Consider the following 22,880-nt stretch of genomic DNA (forward strand, 5'->3'; position numbering starts at 1 on the left):
GATCCCTGCCCCCACTCATCCCCTATCTCCACTCTCAGGCTGAAGCTAGGGGTGTCCATTCCCAGGGCCCTGCTGTCTCACCTCCTCTGTCCTCCCTATCCTGCAGTGTGCCCCCCAGTCCTCACTGATTAAGGAAGGCCTTTCCCCTCCCCACCGTTCTCAAGTTTGCTTGTGGAGAGTTCATCTTTCTCCCTCTAGCTGACCTAGGGTTTCCTCAACCCTCCCCTCTCCTGTGTGCCCACCTCTTGTGCCCCACTGTCAAATGGCTCACCAGGGACTCTCCTCAGCTGCTGAGGCCCAGGCCTGGGGCCAACGATGATGAAGGGCAGCAAGGGAACAAATGGACAGCAGGTGAGCAGGGAGTGGCCCCCAGCTGCCTTCCTTTTGGACAGGTCCCAACCGCTTGCTTTTCTCAGGCCTCCGTAAAGGGCTGAGCAAGCAGAATTGCCCTCACACCCAGCCATGCCCCTTCTTCCAGCCCAGCTGCCCCAACAAGCCAGGATGGCCCAGGACAGCAGGATCGCTGCTCTCAGAAGTATTCTCTCTCCCTCCCTCCCTCCCTCCCTCCCTCCCTCCCTCCCTCCCTCCCTCCCTCCCTCCCTCCCTCCTTCCCTTCCTCCCATCTATCAGTTCTATGGCTGCCCTGAGAGAGGCCTGAGTCAGGCAGGAACCCAGAGTGCCTGTGAGGTTAACACTACCACCCCACCCCCACTCCACCCCCATACACCCTGGCTGGCGGGCAGCTCCCGCTGTTAATCCCAGCCCTGTCGAGGCTGAAGAAGAAAGATTGCAATGAATTCGAAGCCATCCTAAGCTACAGCATGAGCTCCAGGCCATCCTGGGCTACACCGTGAAATCATGGTTCAACAAAACAAAAACCAAGCTAAAACAAAATTAAAAAAGACCCTGATCGGATGCGTTTGGCTTAGCTTGAGCCGGGAGGTTCATTGGCTGCTCGGCAGCAAAACTTTCTGGCTAGCTCTTTTCCATAGTCTTCCGACACCAGGGCAGGCCTAGCAAACAGCCCGGTGTGGAGGGAAGAAAGATTGCCCTACGGAGGTCTCAGCACTGTGGGGAGACCTTAGTTCTGGGAAGCCCTGACCAACTTGGGTTGATACCAAAGTCTGGCTTCAGAGTGTGGTTCCAATGAACATTTTAATCAGCCCCCACAGAGGACAGTAGACACTTTCAAAGGTTCCTAAGCACCTTTAGGCAATTGGAATCAAGCAAGAGAACAAAGAGGGACCTAGGGGGCAAAGTTCTGGATTGTCAGGCTCTGGGTGGAGCCCAATTTGCAGAATCGCCCACAATATTTAGAATCGTAGAGTGTCAGTGACCTGAGGCATCTTAGACAGTATCGGGGAAACAGGTTCAAAGACGGGCCTGGGGCACATAGCATCGTTATTCACAGGAACTTCACCAGGCTTGCTTTCTTGGTGGTTCCAGCAACTGCTGCAGATGGGAACCACTCCCCTTCTATCTTACAGATGAGGAAGAGATGGTCTCAGAAGAGTTGAGAGCCCGGCTCAAGGTCACACAGCCTCAAGAGAGGTCCCTGGAGTTTCCCACGCAAGGCATTTTTCTCTTCCTATGCTGGGCCAGGGTTCCCGGGCAGGAGCACCCACTAAACCCAGGTTACCAGAAAATAGAAAAGTCTGGGAGGAGGGATTCTTACACATAAATGCTCTCGGGACACATTATATAACTATGGTTCCCCATCCCTCCATGGCCCCAGGGGTCTGGCTGGGGCAGTAAGCACCCACTTTGGCACCCACCCGGGGACCCTAGCCTGGGGGACCCCGACAAGAATCTGACTCCGCTTGGCCCATCAGGCAGTCGGCGCTGCTCCTTCCAAGGAGAACAGTTGGAGGCGCCAGGATGCGCTGCCCCCTTCCTTTCTTTTTCCCTCTGGCTGGATAAGAAATACTAATACTAATAATGATAATAATAATTAGAATAAATAGAACCCAAATACGCTGGGGTCTCGTTGCTATGACAACGGCTGGTGCTAATGAGCTTTTCGGAGGCCGCTGCCGGACCACCCAGCCCCGGGCGCGGGATTACTATCGATCCGGCCCTGGGAGGCGGCGGCAGCTCAGTCTGGGGGTCCCTAGTGTCGCCAAGAAGGGACCCCTGGCAACCAAGCGGCTTCCAGCGCGGTTCCATATCCCTGCCCCACGCGCACTGGGTCCCCAGCCGTCCGCGCTCCGCGGCGACTCCCAGCCCGGCCCCGCTGCGGTCTGGGATGGTTGCCCGGATCCGGCGACCACCACTTCGCCCCGCCCCGGCGCCCCTGATCCCCTGACACGGTCTCGCCCGCTCCCCGCAGCCGCGCGTGGACCCCGCAACCCCGCGCCCAGCTCACCTCGTGCCCGCGCCGGTCGCTCCTTGCTATGCAGCCGGGAGCCGGCGCCCGCGGGAGCCGCCTGCAGGGGCGCGGGGCTGCCCACGCGTGCCGCCGCAACAGTTGTCTGCCAGGCTGCGGGCGTGTGGGGCTCCGGGGCTCCGGCCGCGCTCCGCCCGCTGCGCCCCACGCGCGTCCCGCGCAGCGTTCAGCCCGGCCGCCGCGCCCTCTGCTGCCCTGAGCCGTCTCGGCCTGCGCTCCGCTCGCTGCCTCTCACTGCTTCTCTACCTCTCTGCCTCTCTGCGTCTCTGCCTCTCTCTCTCTCTCTCTCTCTCTCTCTCTCTCTCTCTCTCTCTCTCTCTCTCTCTCTCTCTCTCTCTCTCTCTCTCCCTCCCTTCCTCCCTCTCTCCCTCCCGTCCCCCCCCACCCCCGCCCGCTTCCCTTTTCCACCTTGCTTTCCCTTCGCCTTTGTTTTTTCTCCATCTCTCTCTTCTGGCTCTTTTTCCTCACCTTCCCCTTTCTTTCATCTCTCTCGTCCCTTAGATTTCTTCCTAGCTTTTTACTTTTTCCTTGCCCACTCCGTCTCCCCCCTTCTCTTCCTCTCCTCCAGTTTCTTCCTTCTCCCTTCCCTCCTCCCCCCTCCCCAACCTCCACCAGGGGCTTCTTCTCAATATTTCCTTCATCTCCTCCTTCCCACCTGACCCGCAGCCCCATACCTGCTCCAAGAAAGACTGAAAGACTCCGAGATCAGCAATTGCGTGCAGGGACCCAGCCTCTTTTCTTTCCAGGACAGACCCTTGCCCGGGCAGCCAGTGGCCTTCTGCCCCACCTACTTTGTGCACAACTCCAGGCTCGGGCTGAGAGGTGTATCTTACCAACCAACCCCGCAGCCAGGCAGTCAGGGCAGACTTGGTTTGAATTTCCTTGGGTGAAAGCCCTGCTTCCCTAGTCTTCTAGACCTGGGTCTAAGTCTTTACCCTATATCTCTCCCCAGAACACCCCTAGTTTTGACTTCTCCTGCATTTCATCTCCCACCTGAAGGGCAAGGAGGTGCTGGACTCCAGGCTCAAGCTCCTGGGCCTATATTTTCCCACTGCCTCAGAAAGTCCTGTGGGTTGCTCATGGTGACCCTGAATTCCTCTCAGGGGACAGCCGGGATGTAACATCTTCACTATTTACTGAAGAAGAATATCTTTTGAGTACTTGGGAAAGCAGACCCCAAGATCCGTCCCTCCAGGGTGTTATTGCCCACATTTTGGGGTCACCTTTGATTTTTGAGACCTCAGTGGAATCTCAAGTAAAACTGACCTGAGCGCTACCTGCCTTGAACTTACTTCTTGCCACCTCGCTGAGTGGTTCCATTCCCCTATACTGACAGATAAACACTCAGGATTAGAGGGGTTAGGATAGTACCTCAGAGCCACACAGTCCACAAGGGGTGAACGGGGCCCAAAGTGAAGCCCAACAACCTCACTCTTTTCTCCTGGTGGAGAGATCCTTCCAGAACAGATCCTTCCCCCTCCACTGTAGAAGAGACTGAACTTTCTCCAGGCTCTAGAAAGAGCCTCATGGCATGCTGGAACCTGCCTGGCACTTATGCTTTTGAGGCTAGGGGACCCCCAAGAGGTGCCAGATGGGAAGGACCAGCACTGTCTCTCACCCAAGCCTGTATCGGTGAAGGCCTTGGTTTCCATCCGTGCCCTTTTCTCTTCGTTGATATAGCCAGGACTGACTCACCAGGCCCACCTAAGACCAGGGCTGCCCATGGGAACTGCTGCAGCCGATGGCCAGGGCACCAAAGCTGCCCAGGCTAGGTGAGGCCAGGCTCTGGATAAGGCCTGGGAGGCGAAGCTTCCTTGGTAACAGGAGGGCACAGAAGGGAAGGCCTCCCCAGCATTCCGGGTTTGGGACACAAACCAAGGTAACTCTGTATTCGTTCTTGATGCCATAGCCCTTGGCTGGCACAAACTTCTCCTTCCAAAGAGCAAAGAGGAAGTTGAGGAAGACCCTACTTCAGCTGAGGTCGAAGACAGGAGGAGGCTCTTTGAGCTCTCTGACCATTCCATATCAGCATGGGGACCAGCAGGATTGAGGCAACTGCAGGTCTTGGTAGCTAAAGGACTACGTAAGATTTGAGCTCTCTGGCTCCATTGAGACCCTGGCCTCAAGTGCTCAGTAATGGAGACTGAGACCAGAGGCACTCCCATGTATACAGCAAGGGAGCAGGGCATGGTGGGAGAGCAGGGGGGAGCATGTGATACACTGTGTGGGATGCTCATGACTGATATGTCATATATGTGTGTTAGGTGTGGGTATTGTGCAGTATATGTTGTGTGTGCTGTGACTGTATATATATACACACATATATATTTGCATGTGTGTTATATGGTAGTGGTGTAGGGTATTTTCATATGTGGTGTGGTGTTAGTTGATACAATGTGTGTATGGTGTATGTAGTGTGTACAGGGGGCTGGATGTAGCATATTTTTTATGTGTATATGTGTGATATATGTTGGGTGAGGTGCATGTGTCATGGTGTAGATAGTACCTGGGGGAGATGTACAACAGATATTTGGGGTGAGTGGGATGAATAGGGCATCTCATTTTGCCAGACACTCCCATGTGGTCCCCAGGTATGGCATGCCTGGGGGGGGGCAGGCTGCCTGGGATGAAAGCAATCTGTGTATGGTACATTCTGGGTGGAGGTGCCCTCTTCCTACCTCCCACATTGATGTGGAACAGGCTCACCGCAATGAGTGTAGGTACCTGGAGATATGTAGGACTCACTGAACCTCACAGGTTGTTGTGACAGCTGATGTCCAGCCTCTTGCCAGCCCAGTTCAACAGGACACAACCCAGGCCCCTGTCTTCACCCCTTGACCACTTCCTCTGCAGTCAGCCTGTGCCAGCTACACTGAGGCCATCATGGGCACAATGAGGTCCCTCCACCCCTCGCCCCATTATACAGATTTCCCTACCTTGAACAAAATCCTTTAGTCCCCCTGAGCCTTATTTCCTCATCTGTGAGGTAGAATAACCACCAGGACCAGTGGGAAGATTAATGACAGACCACATCACCTCAGCCCTGTATCTCAACAAGCCAGCACTGACTTAGTAGGTTCTTGGTCCTGCCGGTGTCCTCTTGTCCTTTAGAGAGAAGGAGGTTTTGTCCTCTGCCTGGCCCCACCCCATTTCACTGTCGCTTGCCTCTGCATCCCAGGACCTTGTGGTTGCTATACCCATGACCACACACAAAGCAGCTTCACGTGTCACACATCTATCCCATGCCCTGCAGTTCTGAAGTCTAAGTCAAAAGTTCTGCTGGTTCTGGACCAAGGTGTCCAAATAAGAGGGGCTATATTTTCCTGGGGGCTTCGGGGGAGAGCCTTTCCTGCACCTTCAGTCCAGGTGACCCCAGTATCCGTCACTGGTGGGTGTATTGCTTCAGCCTGCACCAGGGGCTCCCCCAACAATCCCTGTCAACTTCCTGTCTCAGCATCTTTAACCCCATCACATGCAAACCTATTTCTTCTTTTCTTTTTCCTTCTTTTAAACAGGGTTCCAAATATCCCAGGCTGGTCTCAGACTTCCAAGGGTGACTTTGGACTTCCTGACCCTCCTGTTTTCACTCCCCAAGGGCTAGGACTGCGGGCATGCATCACCATGCACAGTGTGTATTGCTGGGGATGGAATCTAAATGTGTGTGCTAGGCACATGCTCTACCAGCTGAGCCACAACCTGGCCTCCATTTCTCTCCATTTTATTGACTTATTGTGTGTGTGTGTGTGTGTGTGCGCACACACACACACACTCATGTGCCATGGTGTGCATGTGGAGATCAGAGGAGGACTTTCAGGAATCAGTTCTCTCCTTCCACTATATGGGTCCCAGGAATTAAACACAGGTCTGTTTGGCTTGGTAGGAAGGCTTTTACCCATTGAGCCATCTTGCTAGCCCTTGAGGGACCAACAACAGACTCAGGAATGGGGCTGGGTTGCCAAGGGGGAAGAGGAGTGATGCTCAGCTTTCTTCCCCTTTGAATCTGCAGAGCAGGGAGCTGGGAGGACCAGGAGAGGCAGGCAGCTCACTGGTCATCTATAGAGCCATCAATGCATCTGTGCCAAGTCCCCTCCTCCACCGGGAGTCGAGTGAGCAGGGAGTTGGGTTTGGTGTCTTCAGAGCTGACCGAGCAGCTGCTCTCACCCCATCTCATCACCTGCAGTGGGGAGCCCTGCTCTGAACCCCAGCACCACCCTCATCCCCCAGCCTTATTTACTATTTCTCAGCCTTCGGGAGGCCTGCTCCCCCGCAAAAGCAACTGCTCACCGGGCAGGCAGGCGACCGGCAGGCGGGCCGGCCTGGCGATGACTCATGCTCTCTCTGCGAGTACAGCCTTTTCAAAGGGCTGGCTGGGGAGGAAGCTAAATTTAAAGCCAGGCTTCCCGAGAAGATCACCTGCCACGTCAAAATCGTTGCCATTTAATTAGAAGTTGGGGGCATAAGGCTTCCCACCCTGATCTCTCTGGAATCCTCCTGGGGAAGGCTGAGGGGGAGGCACAGCCCCCAGGGGGCAAGAGCCAGCTGACTCCCCAGCTGTGACATGTCTCTCCCAGACTTCCTTCAGGGAGTGGCCCCCACCTTCCAGGGACCATTAGCTCCTTCCTTCCACCTCTTCAAGCTTTTAGGGTTCTATCCTTGGGCCCCAGTTCCTCAGTGTACAATACACGTCGAAGAACAGGGCTCAAGAAGTCTAGAGGTCCCTGATCCCCCAAATAAGGATAAGGCTGGACCAGGCCTCAGTTCTGTCTTTAGATACATGCTGGGCCTTGGGACTTTTCAATCCTTGCATTGGGGATGTAGGCTAGCTTGCTTGCATTGGGGACCCTGCTAGCTTGCTTGTTCACAAAGAATAAGAGATCTTTGCTAAAACGAGTATTTGGAGGTGCCCTGGAGGACTGCCTGGTGGAGATAGGGACCCCTGAGGTAAAAGTCACCCAGGCAAAGCCCTTCTGTCTTGGTCAGAAGGTGAGACCCACAGCTGTGTGTTTCCCAGGATCCTCTGGAGCCACAGAACAAAGTATGGCCTCGGCCTCCTCATGCTGTCAAAGCCAGGCTGCTCAGGGGCTTAGGAAGCCAGCTACGGTATCAGCCCTGAGCCAGGCTCTCCAGTGAGGCTTCCAGGGCTGCGTGTGCCCTGGGTCTCACTGCACATGTCAGGGAGGTCCATGTAGCTACCTAACCGGGTTAGACATACTGAACTGAGCAGGATACATGTGCCACAGTCATCTTGGGGACTTGGGAGCTCAGACTTGGAGAACTGACCCAGGGGTTCAGAAAACCTCCCCGATCACATGCCCTGCAGAATGACCAAAGGCCTGATTGTCTACACTGGAACTCCTTCGAGATTCCCAATCCTCCCCTCTGTCCTAGCCTGCTCCCTCTTGACTGCAGCTGCCATAACCACTTCCCCTGCTAATTCTGAAGAAGGAGAGGAAGGACAGCTCGCATTTCTCACAGCTAAGGCAGGCACCGTAGCTCGCCCAGGTTCAAGATGGCCCCAGCAGCTGGTCTGTGACTTTGCAGCAAGGCAGAGAGGGAGGAAGGTGCAGACATTACAAAGAATGTTGAGGGTAGGATGAGGAAGTTATGAGGTGTGATGACTGTACCCCTTGAGCCCTTAGAAACAAAGACAATTCCCAGCGCCCCAATGTGGGAGGGGTTGGGATGCTGATAAGGTTCTCCAGGCAAGGAAGGGAAAGGCTGAGGGCACTCTGGTCTCAGTAGGAGACAGAACCCTCTAAGTGCCAGGGCCTGGGTTCTACTTGAAGATACCTTTATGACAGCCTGTGAGGCCTGAGCAAAGGAACCCCAGAGGCCGGTTGGATGTCTGCCACTGACCATGAGGGCCACAAAGGGATGCTGGTGGTAAGCCAAGATAGCTTTCTAGCCAGTGTACCCAAGAAGGGCTCGTGCCTGTGGCTTCTGAAGACATTTTGCCTGATAGCTCATCTGTCCCATTGCAACAGAACCGAGTCAGCACAGCTCTGACCTGCTACCCCTCTGCTTTGTAGACCTGTGGTCTAGCCTGCGGAGTGGAGTGGGCCTGGTCTGGTGTTTATCTTGAGAAGACAAAGGCCTGCCACCATGAGACGCAGTAGCAAGGGCCCTCGGTCTCCCAATTTACTGAGTTGCCTAAGTCAGACTCTGCTATGTAGGACATCAGGCTACCAGGGGCTGTCTGTCTCTAGTGTCAAGAAGGAACCAGGGATAGGTCACCCACTTCACTGCTCAAAATTGGAAAATAAGAGCCCCAGAGGGGTTAGTGTCATGCCTCAGTTTCCCCATCTGTACCTTCACTAATCATCCTCCATCTCCTCCCAACATACACCCAGGAAGCAGCAGGCTCCAGGCTCCATTCTCAGGGGAGAAGACACACAAAATTGTAACACATCCAGGGGATGTGATGTTACAACCTGTCCTCACAAACAGCTTCCTAGGTGACAAGCTGACAATCGAAGTGACAAGCCAAGGTGTGGGCTTCCATTCAGGCTTCAGTGACGCTCTCAACCCTGAGCCTCAGCCCCAGTTCACCCTGTGCTAGCTGGTGACCCAGGCAGAGGGTCTCCCAAAGCTCATTCACAACAGAAAGAGCTGGTGCTGACAGAGGGAGAGGCATGCCCAGGCCTTGGGGACATCGGTTTATATGGGTTATTTTACTCCTCCATTTGGCCCACTTGGGTTTAGATTCTCCACAGCTGGTGGCCCTCACAACTCACCTTGTCTTCCCATGGAAGCAGCATAGACATAAACCAGAGGCCGCAAAGATGAACAGGGCATATATCAGTTGGCTGGATGAGAACCCAAGCCACAGGCCTGACGGCCACCCAGCCCTGACTCTCCTCAGCAGACCTGAAAACCTGGTGCCAACATGAGGCTAATTATGGCCCTGGCACAAACAGAAGCCTTCCTGGCTCACCAAGTGTCCTTGAGAAGTACAGGAAGCAGGGCCAGGACAAACCTTGTGTTTAGGTTGTGGGAAGGGGGCTCGGAGAAATGGTCTAACTGGCCTCAGGACACACAGCTCGGATACTGGGAAGGAAGAGCCCTCTGAGGACTCCCATTGGCCTGGGCTATCCCTTCGTGGGGGAGGGGTCTCCGAATTGGAAGGTTAGCGTGATGGACTTTGCTGCACAAGCCTGTTGTCTTAAGTGTTCAAGGGCCAAGCAAGGCATCCCTGGCTGGAACAGGAGCCTTAGCTTGTCTGTGTGACTTCATGTCACAGGCTGACACTCTGCCTCTCTCTCTGACCTGCTTGTTGGGACTGAAGATTGCCCTCTAGGGTTAACTGAAAGGATGGGTGTAATAGTGTGTCTTTTTAACCAAAAACCAGGTAGGGGGCGTCACCCACCCCAGTACCACTCAGATGCCCCTCAAATCTTCACAGCTGTCTCAGAAGTAGCTTCTGAGCTCCTGTTAAAGAACAGAGCAAGCCCAGAGATGTTAAGTGACTTACACAGCATCACACAGCTGGGACCACCACTCTCTCCAGGCTGCTACTCTTGGCAGAGTAGAAGGCCCTGGAATGGGGGCATGTCTTTCTGCTTTCTAGGCCTCAGTTTCCCAGCTTGCTCCATGCTTACTGCCAGGCAATAGTGCAAGGCTCTGGCAAGCTCGGCCTTGCTGGCTTCTGGATGACTCTGTCCAGGCATGGGGATGCAGGCTATCCAGGGTTCAATGTCTCAAGTGTAGGAACCCCATGGGGTTCCAAGTCTCTTTATCACCCTAGACTGTAAACTTGGCCTCCCCAGCGACTTTTAACACTATAAAAGAAAAAAGAAAGATAAATTTAAAAAAAATGTTTCTGTACAGCTCAAGGAGCAAAGGGCTTGAATTCTGTTCTGGAAAGACTTCCAGTAGAGAGTAAGCCATGGACTGACCACTGGCCTGTTAACTAACAACTGGTCAGCCACAGTGGCTCACATATGTGAAGATTCTAAGCTTCCAAAAGGCCTGGTGGGGTGTGGAGTGGAAGACTGAGGGAGGGTGTGTGGTGGCCAAGGGCCTAGAGACACCCAGAAGCCCTCAGGGGTTTCCTTGCTGATTTACCAGGCAGGCCTCAGTTCCTCTGGACCAGAGCAATGAGTGTAGATACTGATGTTCAGAACCTGGGTCCACACACCTTAGGCTGAGTCTTATCAGCCCACCACGAGCAAGGTATTCGTCATATATAGCAAAGGCTAGGGAGGATCAGAGAGCTTAAGTATCTCTTTCGAGGTCACACAGCTGGTAATTGGAAGATGATGCCTCTGCCATATTGATCACAGCAGCACTGTTTGTGTAGAGAAAAAGCAGACCCCAACTTCAGAGGCTGAGAGGTACCCTTGCCTAGCCCTCCCCACCCAAGCCACACGAGGGGCCAGAGCTGTGCCGACAGACTCGTTCATGGCTGGCTTCCAGTCTCCCTTGACTACTGGATCCTAGACAAAGGAGACAGGCTGCCTTCTGCCCCAAAGCACTGTGGGAACCCTGGGAACCATCTGCCAAGATGGAAGCCAGAGTCACAGCCCACCAGGGACTCTAGGAAAGACGAGAGTAACTGCAAGTGGGGGATCTTGAGATGAGAGTTTGGGTACTCGTCCCAGGCTACCCTGCTCTGAGCCTCCATGCAACCTTCATGTCCCTTCCACATGTGACAAAGTAAAGCCCAGGCTGGGCCTGCTGCTTACCAGAAACCTGTCACTCGGGACAATACCTTTCCTCTTCAGTGGCCTCGTCTCAGAACTAGACCCATCATTTCTCCTTCCAACCCTGAGATGTGGTTGTATCCACAGAGACCTTGGCAGGACATGGGGCAATCGCAGGCTCACACCACCCCCAGCCCTCTAGAGACACAGGCCCGGAGCTTGGCACTTCATTTGCATCAGGTCCCCTGTGTGGTGGGCTCCCAGCTACGTGTTGGCATTGCTGTTGGTGACAATATGGTCACATGATGTCACTGAGAACAAGGATGTGAGGAAACCATGTCACAGTGCAGATGTCCTATAGTAGGACCGCCTGCTGCTCCCAGGATCACGATGAGCAAATTCATACCAGGGTGACTCGAGCGTAAGATAAAATGATGGCATTAAGAGATGCGGTCAGCACAGAAAGGACAAGGCTATGGGTGGCCGGGCATAGCAGGCTTCTGTTAACTTCTCCCTGGTGAGCACAGAGTACACAATCCAAAAAAACAATATCAAGTCAGGCAGTGCTGGTTACACAGCTAGTCACAGCCACTAGCCAGTGCCCAGAACCCATTACACACTGGCCACGCCTTATGGTCTCTACCCTAGTACCACAGATGCACAGGGACCTCACTGCCTGCAGTGCACTAGACAATAGAATCTTCCCCACTGGTATAATCCTCCATGGTGGCTGCTGCCGTTGAGCAAATGTCCTTGTTTTATTTGTGGTCACAGCCAAAGCTGCTATTTGTGCCACGTATTGGGTAACAGCGGTCTAGCAGGGGTCAGATGTCATCAGCCCTACTGTGATAGGTGACTGCCATCATGGCCAACCTCCCTCCTCTCCCCCAAACAAATCAAGGATAAGAATCAGTGTGCTTAGGGACCAGAGCCTGGAGTTCTTTCTTGTCATGATCAGTGCCCAACAAAAGCAACCCAAGGAAGAGACTGGAAGCCAACCTTGAATGAGTCTGTCTGCACACCTTGGGCCCCTTGCTCACAGTCTGAGGGCACAACCCAGGAAGGAACATAGAGACAGGAACATGAGGCAGCTGCTCACTTTGTGCCTAGGCGAAGCAGAGGGAAATAAGCGTTAGTGTTCATTTCCATCTTCTTGTCATTCAGCCCAGAAGCCCATTCCAGACAGTGGTGATGCTCACATTCAAGATGGGTACTCCTCCATCAGTGAAACCTCTCTGGAAACACTCCAAGTGACAAACTCAGGGGTGCGTTTCCATGGCGATTCTAGATGCAGTCGAGTTGATGATGGAACTGAGCGGTTGCGACTCCGTCCCTCACAAACTTGACACAAGCATCACCTAAACTCGTACCATCCCATCCTGTCCCAGAGGGTCTCTCTTCCATCTCATTAAGATGCATTTAGCTCATGTCTGAAAGTCCCCATTGCCTTTAAACGTCTAAAACACTGCTCAAAAGCCCAAAGTCTCTTCTAAGACCCAGGCAGTCTCCTTCCCATGAATCCCTATTAAAACCCAAAATACCAAGTTAAAATATGTAAATATGTAAAAATATTACATATTTCTAGTGGTGTCACAGAAAGGATGTTCTCATTCCAAAAGGGGGGAATCAGAAGACAGCAAGGAGCATTCAGACTGAAGCAAGACTCAGATTCAGTGAGGAAACACAGATCCATATCTGGCATCTGGGACTCAGGATGGAATTGTCTGTGTACCAACAGCCATGGGCCACCCTGCTTCCCTAGCTCTGCCACCTATGCATATCTGACCTCTCTTCTGGGCTGGTTTCACCTTGTGCCTGCAGCTTTTCTCAGTTGATGTCCCATGGTCCTGGCATCTCCATGCCGGTCTTCATCATTACAGCTTCGTGCAATGGCCTCTCCTTGTGAAGACTCCAAGCCTGATCTGAGGGGCTTTCTGGAATCTCCAAAGGCTTTATAACACATTTGTTTTGCATCTTTCATGCCTGAAAAAACATCAGCTGCTTTGGACCACAGCAGAGATGACCTCTGAGCATCTTCGAGCCTGACTCTGCAGTAGGGATCAGTAATGACAACCTCAGCTCAGGTTCTCCCCTTCCAAATGAATTTGCATTTCTACTGGAGCCTTTAATTGGTGAAGCTTTGGTGTGTTAATCTCTGTAACAGTGATATCTGCTCCTTCTGAGCCCTCTTATCTCCACTGTGAGCTCTCTCATTCTCTCCCCTTTGCCAATCCTAGGGTTTCCCACACCTTTCTCTTTTCTTTGTTACTTTCTGTTACTACGGCCTAGATAGAAGCGGTGAGCAGCAACCATGCCACACAGCCCAGGCATCAAAAACAAATCTGCCCTTTACTTTTGAGTCCCGTCTCATCCACGTTCTCAAGGCATGGACAGAATGAATCTGGATTCTTGGCCAAATACATGGGTCTAGCCCAAACCCCACTGCCTGTCTGAAACTTCACAATTCCACTAAACTCAATTTACAGCACTCTGGGGCTCCTTTAGCCTGTGACTCCAAACTATTCCACACCCTCTCACAAACTGGTCCCCCACAGTCGGGCTTAGCACAGTGTCAGCCCTTCTTCTCAGCACCAGGTTTTTGTTTTTGGCACCTTCGTGTGGCTGTGAAAGGAATCAGATGGAGGGTGGAAGGAAGGGAGGGAGGAAGGGAAGGAGGGAGGGAGGGAGGGAGGGAGAGAAGAAGGGAGGGAGGGAGGGAGTGAGGGAAAAAGGAGAAGGGTGAGCCTCATGGTTTAAGAAGAGACAAAACCCGTGACGATGGGGAAGGCATGGTGGCAGGAGTATGAAGCAGTGGGTCACCTTGCATCTGTAGTCGGGAAGCAGAGGTGAGGGTAACACTGGTACTCAGGGGGCTTCTCCTTCACTCTGGGACCAGACCCCTGAGTTGGAGCCTCTCCACATTCAGGATGGGTGTTCTTGGTGAAGTCTTTGGGAAACCCTTACAGTCACAGCCAGGGCTGCGCTTTGGCATCGTTCTGCCATTCTAAGGCAGTCAGGTCAACACTAAAGATCACCTGTTGCAGCTATAGGGTCAGCATCTTACCGTCCCTGTGAGAGACACCTCAGCCAGCTTGGGGGCTCTGCAGCAATGCCTGTATAGCAGAAGGGACAGCAGAAGCAGGTGGGTGAGGGGTGGGGATGCCTGGGACCCCTCCCCCCATGGGTATCAGCAAGGCTGAGGAGCCTTCCCAAGGCCCCTTCCCAGAACTGGAGTTGGAGCTCAGTGTAGAAGATCTGCGCAGTGGCGTGAGGGCTGGCTGGTCTGAGAATGACAAGAAGAGCCCCCCTTTGCCACCACGGGCTTGCTAACCCTTCCCAGACAGGCCCCCATCACCAGCATGCTGGCCTCACTGAGCAACATTCTTTTCGTCAGGCCTCCAGTTCTCACCTCTCAGCTGCTACTTCCACATACTCTTCTTGATACCCACAGGTGCCCCTTGGCCCACACCTCACTCTCCCCAACATGGACTTGGGCGATAGTCATCAAGTTTCACCCCAGCTCCATTCTCTGGCCCTGAGTTTTCAATTAACTACAACCTGAAGATGTATATGAAACTCCCGTTCCAAGTGTCTCTCCCCTGTGTACAACCTTGCTCTGGCTCCTTACTGCTCTCAGCTAAATGCTGCAGAGCACCTGCCATCTGGGTACCAGAAGGCAGCTCATTTTGCCAGCCTTGCTATAGATGGGTCCTACAGGCCACAGGAGCCAGCGCTGTGTCCTTCCCTAAGCGTCTTCTCCAGTACTTGTTAGGCTCAGGCTACTGCAGCCATTTGTTTCCTGCAGGGTCCGTGCATCCCTTGGGCCTTCTGCCTGTCCCAGCCCTTAGCGTGGAGTCTGTCTGTGCTTAAACGTCACCACCAGAAGTTCCTTGGGGACTCAGCTCAGTGTCCCCAGTGTTACCGTGTCACAGGGCTCTATGTGTGTTAGGCTTCACGGTGTCCTCACAGGTCTAGGCTCTGACTCCTCCCAAGAGAAAGAACAGGTAACAGTGCTCAGAGCTCCCGGAATGTTACTGTGCAACTTAACGCTGGTGTTTATTAGTGAGCACAATTGCTACTGGCATCACACCTCCCTCCATCCCTTTTGAGTGAATCCCCAAGTTTAATCACTTCTCCCCATACCCTAAATGCAGAGACTCTCCCCACATGCGAAGTCATATATGTATGTATATGTGTGTGTGCGTGTGTGTGTGTTGTCATCAGCTTTACACACTTAGGATTCTCCCTTCAGCCTTCTGGCCTCCCCACAAATCCACAGGAAGACTGGAGGTTCTATTGGAGTGTCAGTGTACTGTTATGATGTATTGTTACAAACCCGTGCAAGAGGTCTCTGCTTCCAGCTCTCTGCAGTGTCACTAGGAAGATAGCAGAATAATTTGGGCCGGCCACCCAACGGAGTTTCTGCAGGTCACTGGTTCAGCTCAGAGGACAATGGAAACTCAGTTTCCCTGCTCCAGGAAGCCTACCAGGCCTGGTCAGTTCAATTAAGGTGGCCTTGAACTCTGCAGCTTCCTTCCGTCCGGACTTCCTTGACTACATTGAGAAACCTCACCACGGATTCAAGTTTGTCTGTGCATCCTGAGGATGGTAAGTGGGTGATGTGTATCCGGAAGGTGATGTGTAGGTGATGTGAAGGTAGGTGGATACAGGATTGAGTAAATGAGAATAATTAGAAAGATGGATGTGTGGGTAGATGGATGGATAGTTGGGTGGGTAGGTGGGTGGGTGAGGAAGGGATAGAAAGGTAAGTGGATGTGCGGGTGGGCGGATGGATGGATGGGTAGGTGAATTGGTGGATAGGTGGGTGGATGGGCGAATAGATGAACTGGTGAATAGGTAGGTGAATCGGTAGCTGGATGGATGGATAGATAGATAGATAGATAGATAGATAGATAGATAGATAGATGGATGGACGGACAGATGGATAGAAAGGTAGGTAGGTAGATGAATAAGTAAGTAAATGGATTAGTATATAAGTGAGTGGGTGGTGGATGGGTAAGTGGGTGGGTGGTGGATGGGTGGGTAGACTGGTAGGTAGGTGGGTGGGTGGGTAGTGGATGGGTGGGTAGACTGGTAGGCAGGTGGGTGGGTGGGTGGTGGATGGGTGGGTAGACTGGTAGGTAGGTAGGTAGGTTGGTGGTGGATGGGTGGGTAGACTGGTAGGTAGGTGGGTGGGTGGTGGATGGGTGGGTAGACTGGTAGGCAAGTGGGTGGATGGTGGATGGGTGGGTAGACTGGTAGGTAGGTAGGTAGGTTGGTGGTGGATGGGTGGGTAGACTGGTAGGTAGGTGGGTGGGTGGTGGATGGGTGGGTAGACTGGTAGGCAAGTGGGTGGATGGTGGATGGGTGGGTAGACTGGTAGGTAGGTAGGTAGGTTGGTGGTGGATGGGTGGGTAGACTGGTAGGTAGGTGGGTGGGTGGTGGATGGGTGGGTAGACCGGTAGGCAGGTGGGTGGGTGGTGGATGGGTGGGTAGACTGGTAGGTAGGTGGGTGGGTGGTGGATGGGTGGGTAGACCGGTAGGTAGGTGGGTGGGTGGTGGATGGGTGGGTAGACCGGTAGGCAGGTGGGTGGGTGGTGGATGGGTGGGTAGACCGGTAGGCAGGTGAGTGGGCAGCTGCCTATGCCTTGCTACTCATCCTTGCACTTCTCAGAACTCTGAGTGTCAACACCCCAACTTAATCCCCTCAAACTCTTGCTGGATTTTGTTCCCACCCTCCTCAGCTGTTTCTTACACACTTCCCAACTGTGGTAGCTAAAGGGGCCTTGCTAGCCAACTTCATTTTGCTGCCTCCCTGCCCCAAGCCCCACTCTGTTCTGCCCCAGGCAACACATATCTAGTGGGTGCAGTTTCCAGAGGACTGGACCACCATCCAGCTATGCCAGAGCCCAGCCCACCCCCCTCCATCTCCTAGCATGGCCACCATCACCATCTAAAAGTCAACATGGCCTCTCTTCTACCCAGGGTCTGTGACCAAGACTTGGTGGTAACCCTGGCCTCTTCTGTGGCTTTGAAGCTGGCCCCAGCCACACAGGAGGGTGGGAATGATGCCAGATCATGTCTTGTCACGGGGACTAAGAAGAGATGTGGCAGCCTGCATTTTGTTACTATTATCACAGTACTGGCATCCAAAGCCAGAGTCTCACCCATGCTAAGAAAATGCTTCACCATGAGCTACACCACCCTCTGGCCTTGTTATATATATATATATTTTTTTAATTTATTTATTTATTAAAGATTTCTGTCTCTTCCCCACCACCGCTTCCCATTTCCCTCCCCCTCCCCCAATCAATTTACCCTCCCTCGTCAGCCCAGAGAGCAATCAGGGTTCCCTGCCCTGTGGGAAGTCCAAGGACCACCCACCTCCCTGTCAGAATGGCTAAAATAAAAAACACCAATGATAGCCTTTGCTGGAGAGGTTGTGGAGAAAGGGGTACACTCATCCATTGCTGGTGGGAATGCAAACTTGTCCAACCACTTTGGAAAGCAGTGTGGCGGTTTCTCAGGAAATTCGGGATCAACCTACCCCTGGACCCAGCAATACCACTCTTGGGAATATACCCAAGAGAGGCCTTATTGTTTTTACTTTTTATTTGGAAACAGAATCTCACAAAATCCCTCAGATTGACCTTCAGCTCACTGTATTCCAGGGTGACCTCGAACTTGCCACTCTCTGTCTCAGCCACTTTCTTGAGTAGCTGGCATTATAGGTCTACACCATGCAGCATCTGCACTGGATTGTGATAGGTCTGGCTGCCCCCACCAAAGGGTGGGCTTCTGGAAAATAAAACCCGCAGTTTCCCAGGGACGCATAGTTAAATCTGAGAAGTATTTACTGGATACCTAGTGGGTCACTGAGTATGGGCTACTCCAACACATGGTCCAGGCCTTTGCCATCTGTTGAGGAACAGTGACCAAATGGTGGGATTATGAATCTATCTAAATGATAGCAAATGGGACAAGACACAGGGCCTAGTGAGTCCTGCCCTCACCTGTCTGTTCACCTATGCCAGTTGCTAGGCCTTGAGCATGCTCCCTTCTGCCTGGGCAAAAACACTGCTAGATCCTCCATCAGAGTGTCTCAGCCAAAGTCAATTTCCTCCCAGTGATAGAAGGTGACTTTTTTACTTCTACAGTTCAGGATCTGAGACACCCGAGACACAGCAGTTCCATTGCCCACCCCTGCTGTGTGCCGTGCTCCCCCGCAGTGTGGACAGCTGTTGCTGGTATCTCTAGGCACATGGCTAAGCCCTGCCAGCTGTTGGAGAACAGAAAAAGTACCTGGGTGGGGAGAATTTTCACCTTCAAATGTGCTGAGCCAGCACCTGGCTGTCATTCCTGTTTCTGAAGTCTCTGTAGGATGAGGACATCCCTCTGCCACTTACCAAGGAGTGACCTTAAGCCTGCTGCCCAGAAGAACCTGGCCTTGCCTGGCCTAAAGGTTTGGGGGTGGCTCCCTACGACCCTGATTCTGCTCCCATTGAGTGACCTGAAGACAGCGGGCCCCTGCTCGGCCCCCATCTAGCCCCTCAGCTCCCCAGTCTTGCTAACTGCCCACTTGGCCTCAATTGCAGAAGCAGGAAAGAGTAATAGCCGAGTGTTTCCCCAAGCCTTACATCCAGAGCAAAGCTCAGGCCAGGCACTCCTGGACCTAGTGACCCTGAGGGAGTCCCTGCACCTCTCCCAACTTACCATCCTGTATCACATGGACCTAGTGACCCTGAGGAAGTCCCTGCACCTCTCCCAACCTACCATCCGTATCACATGGACCTAGTGACAGTGGGGGAGTCCCTGCATCTCTCCCAACCTACCATCCGTATCACATGGACCTAGTGACACTGGGGGAGTCCCTGCATCTCTCCCAACCTACCATCCGTATCACATGGACCTAGTGACAGTGGGGGAGTCCCTGCATCTCTCCCAACCTACCATCCGTATCACATGGACCTAGTGACACTGGGGGAGTCCCTGCACCTCTCCCAACTTACCATCCTGTATCACATGGACCTAGTGACACTGGGGGATTCCCTGCACCTCTCCCAACTTACCATCCTGTATCCATGGACCTAGTGACACTGGGGGATTCCCTGCACCTCTCCCAACTTACCATCAGTATCACATGGACCTAGTGACCCTGAGGGAGTCCCTGCACCTCTCCCAACTTACCATCCTGTATCACATGGACCTAGTGACACTGGGGGAGTCCCTGCACCTCTCCCAACCTACCATCTGTATCACATGGACCTAGTGACACTGGGGGAGTCCCTGCACCTCTCCCAACTTACCATCCTGTATCACATGGACCTAGTGACACTGGGGGATTCCCTGCACCTCTCCCAACTTACCATCTGTATCACATGGACCTAGTGACACTGGGGGATTCCCTGCACCTCTCCCAACTTACCATCTGTATCACATGGACCTAGTGACACTGGGGGAGTCCCTGCACCTCTCCCAACTTACCATCTGTATCACATGGACCTAGTGACACTGGGGGATTCCCTGCACCTCTCCCAACTTACCATCCTGTATCACATGGACCTAGAGACAGTGGGGGAGTCCCTGCATCTCTCCCAACTTACCATCCTGTATCACATGGACCTAGTGACCCTGAGGGAGTCCCTGCATCTCTCCCAACTTACCATCCTGTATCTCATGGACCTGGTGACCCTGGGGGAGTCTCTGCATCTCTCCCAACTTACCATCCTGTATCACATGGACCTAGTGACAGTGGGGGAGTCCCTGCATCTCTCCCAACTTAACATCCTGTATCTAACAGGGATGTGCCTGTGTATGGCACACACTAGGAGCCTCCAATGCTTCTTGCTTTTTTGTAGAACATTTGCTTCTGTGATGGCATTCAGAGAACAAAAAGCAACCCTGCTCACTGTGTCTGAGGGCAGGGGGATCCTGGGGACATCCCATATAGAACAAGAGCCCCAACAGTTACTTTCTGAACTGGAAAAGTGGCATGGGTTGCCACTCCTAGTAGGATGCTTCCCACTTCTAGAGGCTATCAAGTACCCTTTGGGGCTAGGGACAGCACATCATGCGTGGGTCAGGGACCATCCCTGGATTTCACGACCCTGTGGGTGTTGTAGCTCCACAGGCAGCAGATTCAGACTAAATAGACCCTACAGGGTCCCTCTGTCCCCTGATGGAGCTCTGTGTCCAATTGCAAATCATAGAAGACTAGCGACGTAGGCCCCACCGGGACCGTCCTCTCTGCCTGCTGTTTGAGTACTGGGGCTCAGCTGAAGACTGGGCAGTGTTTAGGTTTGGACTTTAGAAGAGTCTATTGACAAAACAGAGAGAAAAGGTCAGCCTGCTAAACAGAAGCGGGAAGAGTTCCTCCCTCATGCTGCCCTGATCATAGCCCTGCCCACTGCATCCTTGCTCAAGCAGAAACTAGCCCTGGTACATCAGCCTGTAACAAAACACTCCAGAGGCTTCTGGGAATGAGGAGGCCCAGGAATGCTGATGGGGGGAACATGGAGGACCAACGGGTGGGCTACCTGGAAGCCGGCTACATTGATGATGGCAAGTCACAGTCAGCAGAGGTCATAGGGTAAGGGACTTCTGAAGTCAGTGTTTCTAACTGGCCACTAGGCATGTTATGGGGTGGTGGTAGTGGCCAAAGAAAAGGTATTACAGAGATGGTACACTGGGTTCCTCAGCCCTCCATGTCCCCTGTGTGGCACCAACCTGGCCCACAGGCCGCTCTTTCTGAAACGTCCCAACGCAGGGCTAACTGGATTGGCTCATAGGAGCCTTCCCAAGTGCCAGCATCTCACCAGGTCCCTGGCCCAGCTTACCCACCCCTGGATGCTCCTCCATTTTTTCCTGTTCTATTGTTGTCTCTTGTTTAGTCCAATGGCCTCCAAGCCCTTAGGCAGCTTGCTTTTTATCCTTGTTACAAAGTCATTCCTTTGATCTTGGTTTGATCTCCAGAGCGGGCAGGCACTGGTGGCTCTACATGGGCCTCCCATAGGCCTTAGGGACAAGCTGCCAGATGAATGGATGCACCCTAGGGTACCACTTTGAGGGCAGCAATCGCCTGTGGTTCTGAAAACTGGGATGGGTGGGAGCCTGGGAAGATGGCTCTCGCTCGAGCACTGGAGTTCTCTCTTTTCATTTATCAGAACCCATGAATCTAACACGTTAGGAGGAGAGGGATGCTTGGTGGCAATTCAGGTGAGGCCAGAGGACACTAGGAAGTCTGCCGGTTCCTTTGTGGTTTTTCTAGAGAGGGGGATCTGATTCCCACGCAGCTGTGGGCTTTGTTTAATTATTTCTGGGGCTTTCTTCAGCTCTCTGCCCACGGGTTACACGATATCATTACATAAAGCGATCTCAATAATGAAGCTCAGGAGACTACTCACTTCTTGCCGGTATAGACCAGGCTCAGTGCACACAGAGAACAGCAGCTGGGATTAGAATGTGACCTGGGATAGGGATTTTGGTAAAGAGGCTTCTCTTGGCACCAGGGACAGGAAGTAGAAGGGATTGGGCTCTGGAAAAACCAAGTCCTGGACTGGGATGGGACCCAGAGTGACAACCACCCTGGGTCCTCTATATTCAGCTCTGTGGGCCTTCAGCTAAGTAGTCTCCTGCCTCAGGACCTTTGAATTCACTTCTCTCCCTTTCTTCGCAGGGAAGTCTTTCTGACGTACCTACATCCAACATTTCTCAGGGAAGTCTTTCTGATGTACCTACATCCAACACTTCACTCTCCTCCTTCTGGCTACCATTCTCTCCTCACCCCCACCCTGACGTACACAATTATGAAGAGTGAGCAACTGGATTCCGGAATTCTGCAGAATATGCGAGAGTGAAGGCAGTGGAGCGATCCACCCCACCCCCCACCTAGTTTCTGGGTCCGAGGGAATGAGGTGTAGGTGAAGCCATTTGCACTATGAAGAGTTCCTGAGACAGTGCTTGCCCAGCAAGCTCAGGTTTCCACATGTGCCCAGGGGTCTCGGTGTCCCAAGGTCCCCCCTCCATCTCGTCTATAGCTAGCTACACCTGGTAACTGACCTAACTGAAACAGGCTCCAGACCTTAGCACAACCAATTCCATGATGGAAGTGCCATCCTGGCTATAAAACTCAGCACACTGACAGAAGCATCACCTGCCATAATGAAAACAAAGACCCGATCCATCCAAGTTCATAGTTCTGGGGAAGTCTCTAAGTGTGCTAACCTTGATTTTTGACTTTGGTAGTTCTGCTTCTGGCTAACTCTTCTTCTGAACTGAAGTATGTCCTCCCAGGATCTGGTTTTGTGCTTTGAAGCTCACCCTGAGAAAGGCTCCGGGCTACAGTGGGAGACTGAACATCCAGTGTAGTCATTGACTGGCTAGTAAAGACTTTCTATTGGCTTAAACCTATGCCTGAGTAGTTTTTTTCTGGCGGCTACGCTACAACGCTAATCAGCTTCCCAGGGCTGCAACTGGTTTCCTGCAATGCTTGGATGCTGCTGCCTAGAGCTGAACTAGCTCCAGATCCCTAGGAAAAGGCCAAGCCCTGGGCCTCAGATTGCAACTTCATGTAGAGGGAAGCGCCTGTCCTGTAACTGATTGAGAGAAGAATGTGCCAGCTATTCCCCGACTCTGGGAACAGGAACAGCCATGCTAGAAAAGCCCTGCATGCTGGTGAAGACAGGGTGGTATGACTACAGGACCGGGAGGGCAACGGCAGATGCTGAAGGAAGCCTAGATGGTTGCCTTCTCCATGCCACAGGAGGAACTTCCCCAGCCCACGCTTCGGTCATTGCTTGTGGATGCCATATTGTACATCCCTCAGTCAGTGGCACCTGTGAAGACAGCCTTAG

General features: G+C 53.0%; 1 protein-coding gene across 4 annotated transcripts in view; it reads right to left on the bottom strand.

Annotated features, from left to right (window-relative positions):
* The window catches only part of Shisal1 (shisa like 1), a 111,968-nt gene that overhangs the window by 58,633 nt on the left and 30,455 nt on the right, over window positions 1-22,880 (bottom strand). Inside the window, exon 1 of one of the 4 annotated variants that reach the window (XM_075960212.1) lies at window positions 11,435-11,441. The exons of 1 other annotated variant lie outside the window; for it this stretch is intronic. The gene's annotated coding sequence lies outside the window, so the exon portion shown is untranslated. Of the gene's footprint in view, window positions 1-2,365; window positions 2,663-3,060; window positions 3,130-11,434; window positions 11,442-22,880 lie in introns of those variants that run through there. 2 more of the 4 variants (XM_075960211.1, XM_075960210.1) reach the window with 2 other exon arrangements.

Source organism: Microtus pennsylvanicus, chromosome 2 (genome assembly GCF_037038515.1).
Source record: "Microtus pennsylvanicus isolate mMicPen1 chromosome 2, mMicPen1.hap1, whole genome shotgun sequence".
NCBI lineage: Eukaryota > Metazoa > Chordata > Mammalia > Rodentia > Cricetidae > Microtus > Microtus pennsylvanicus.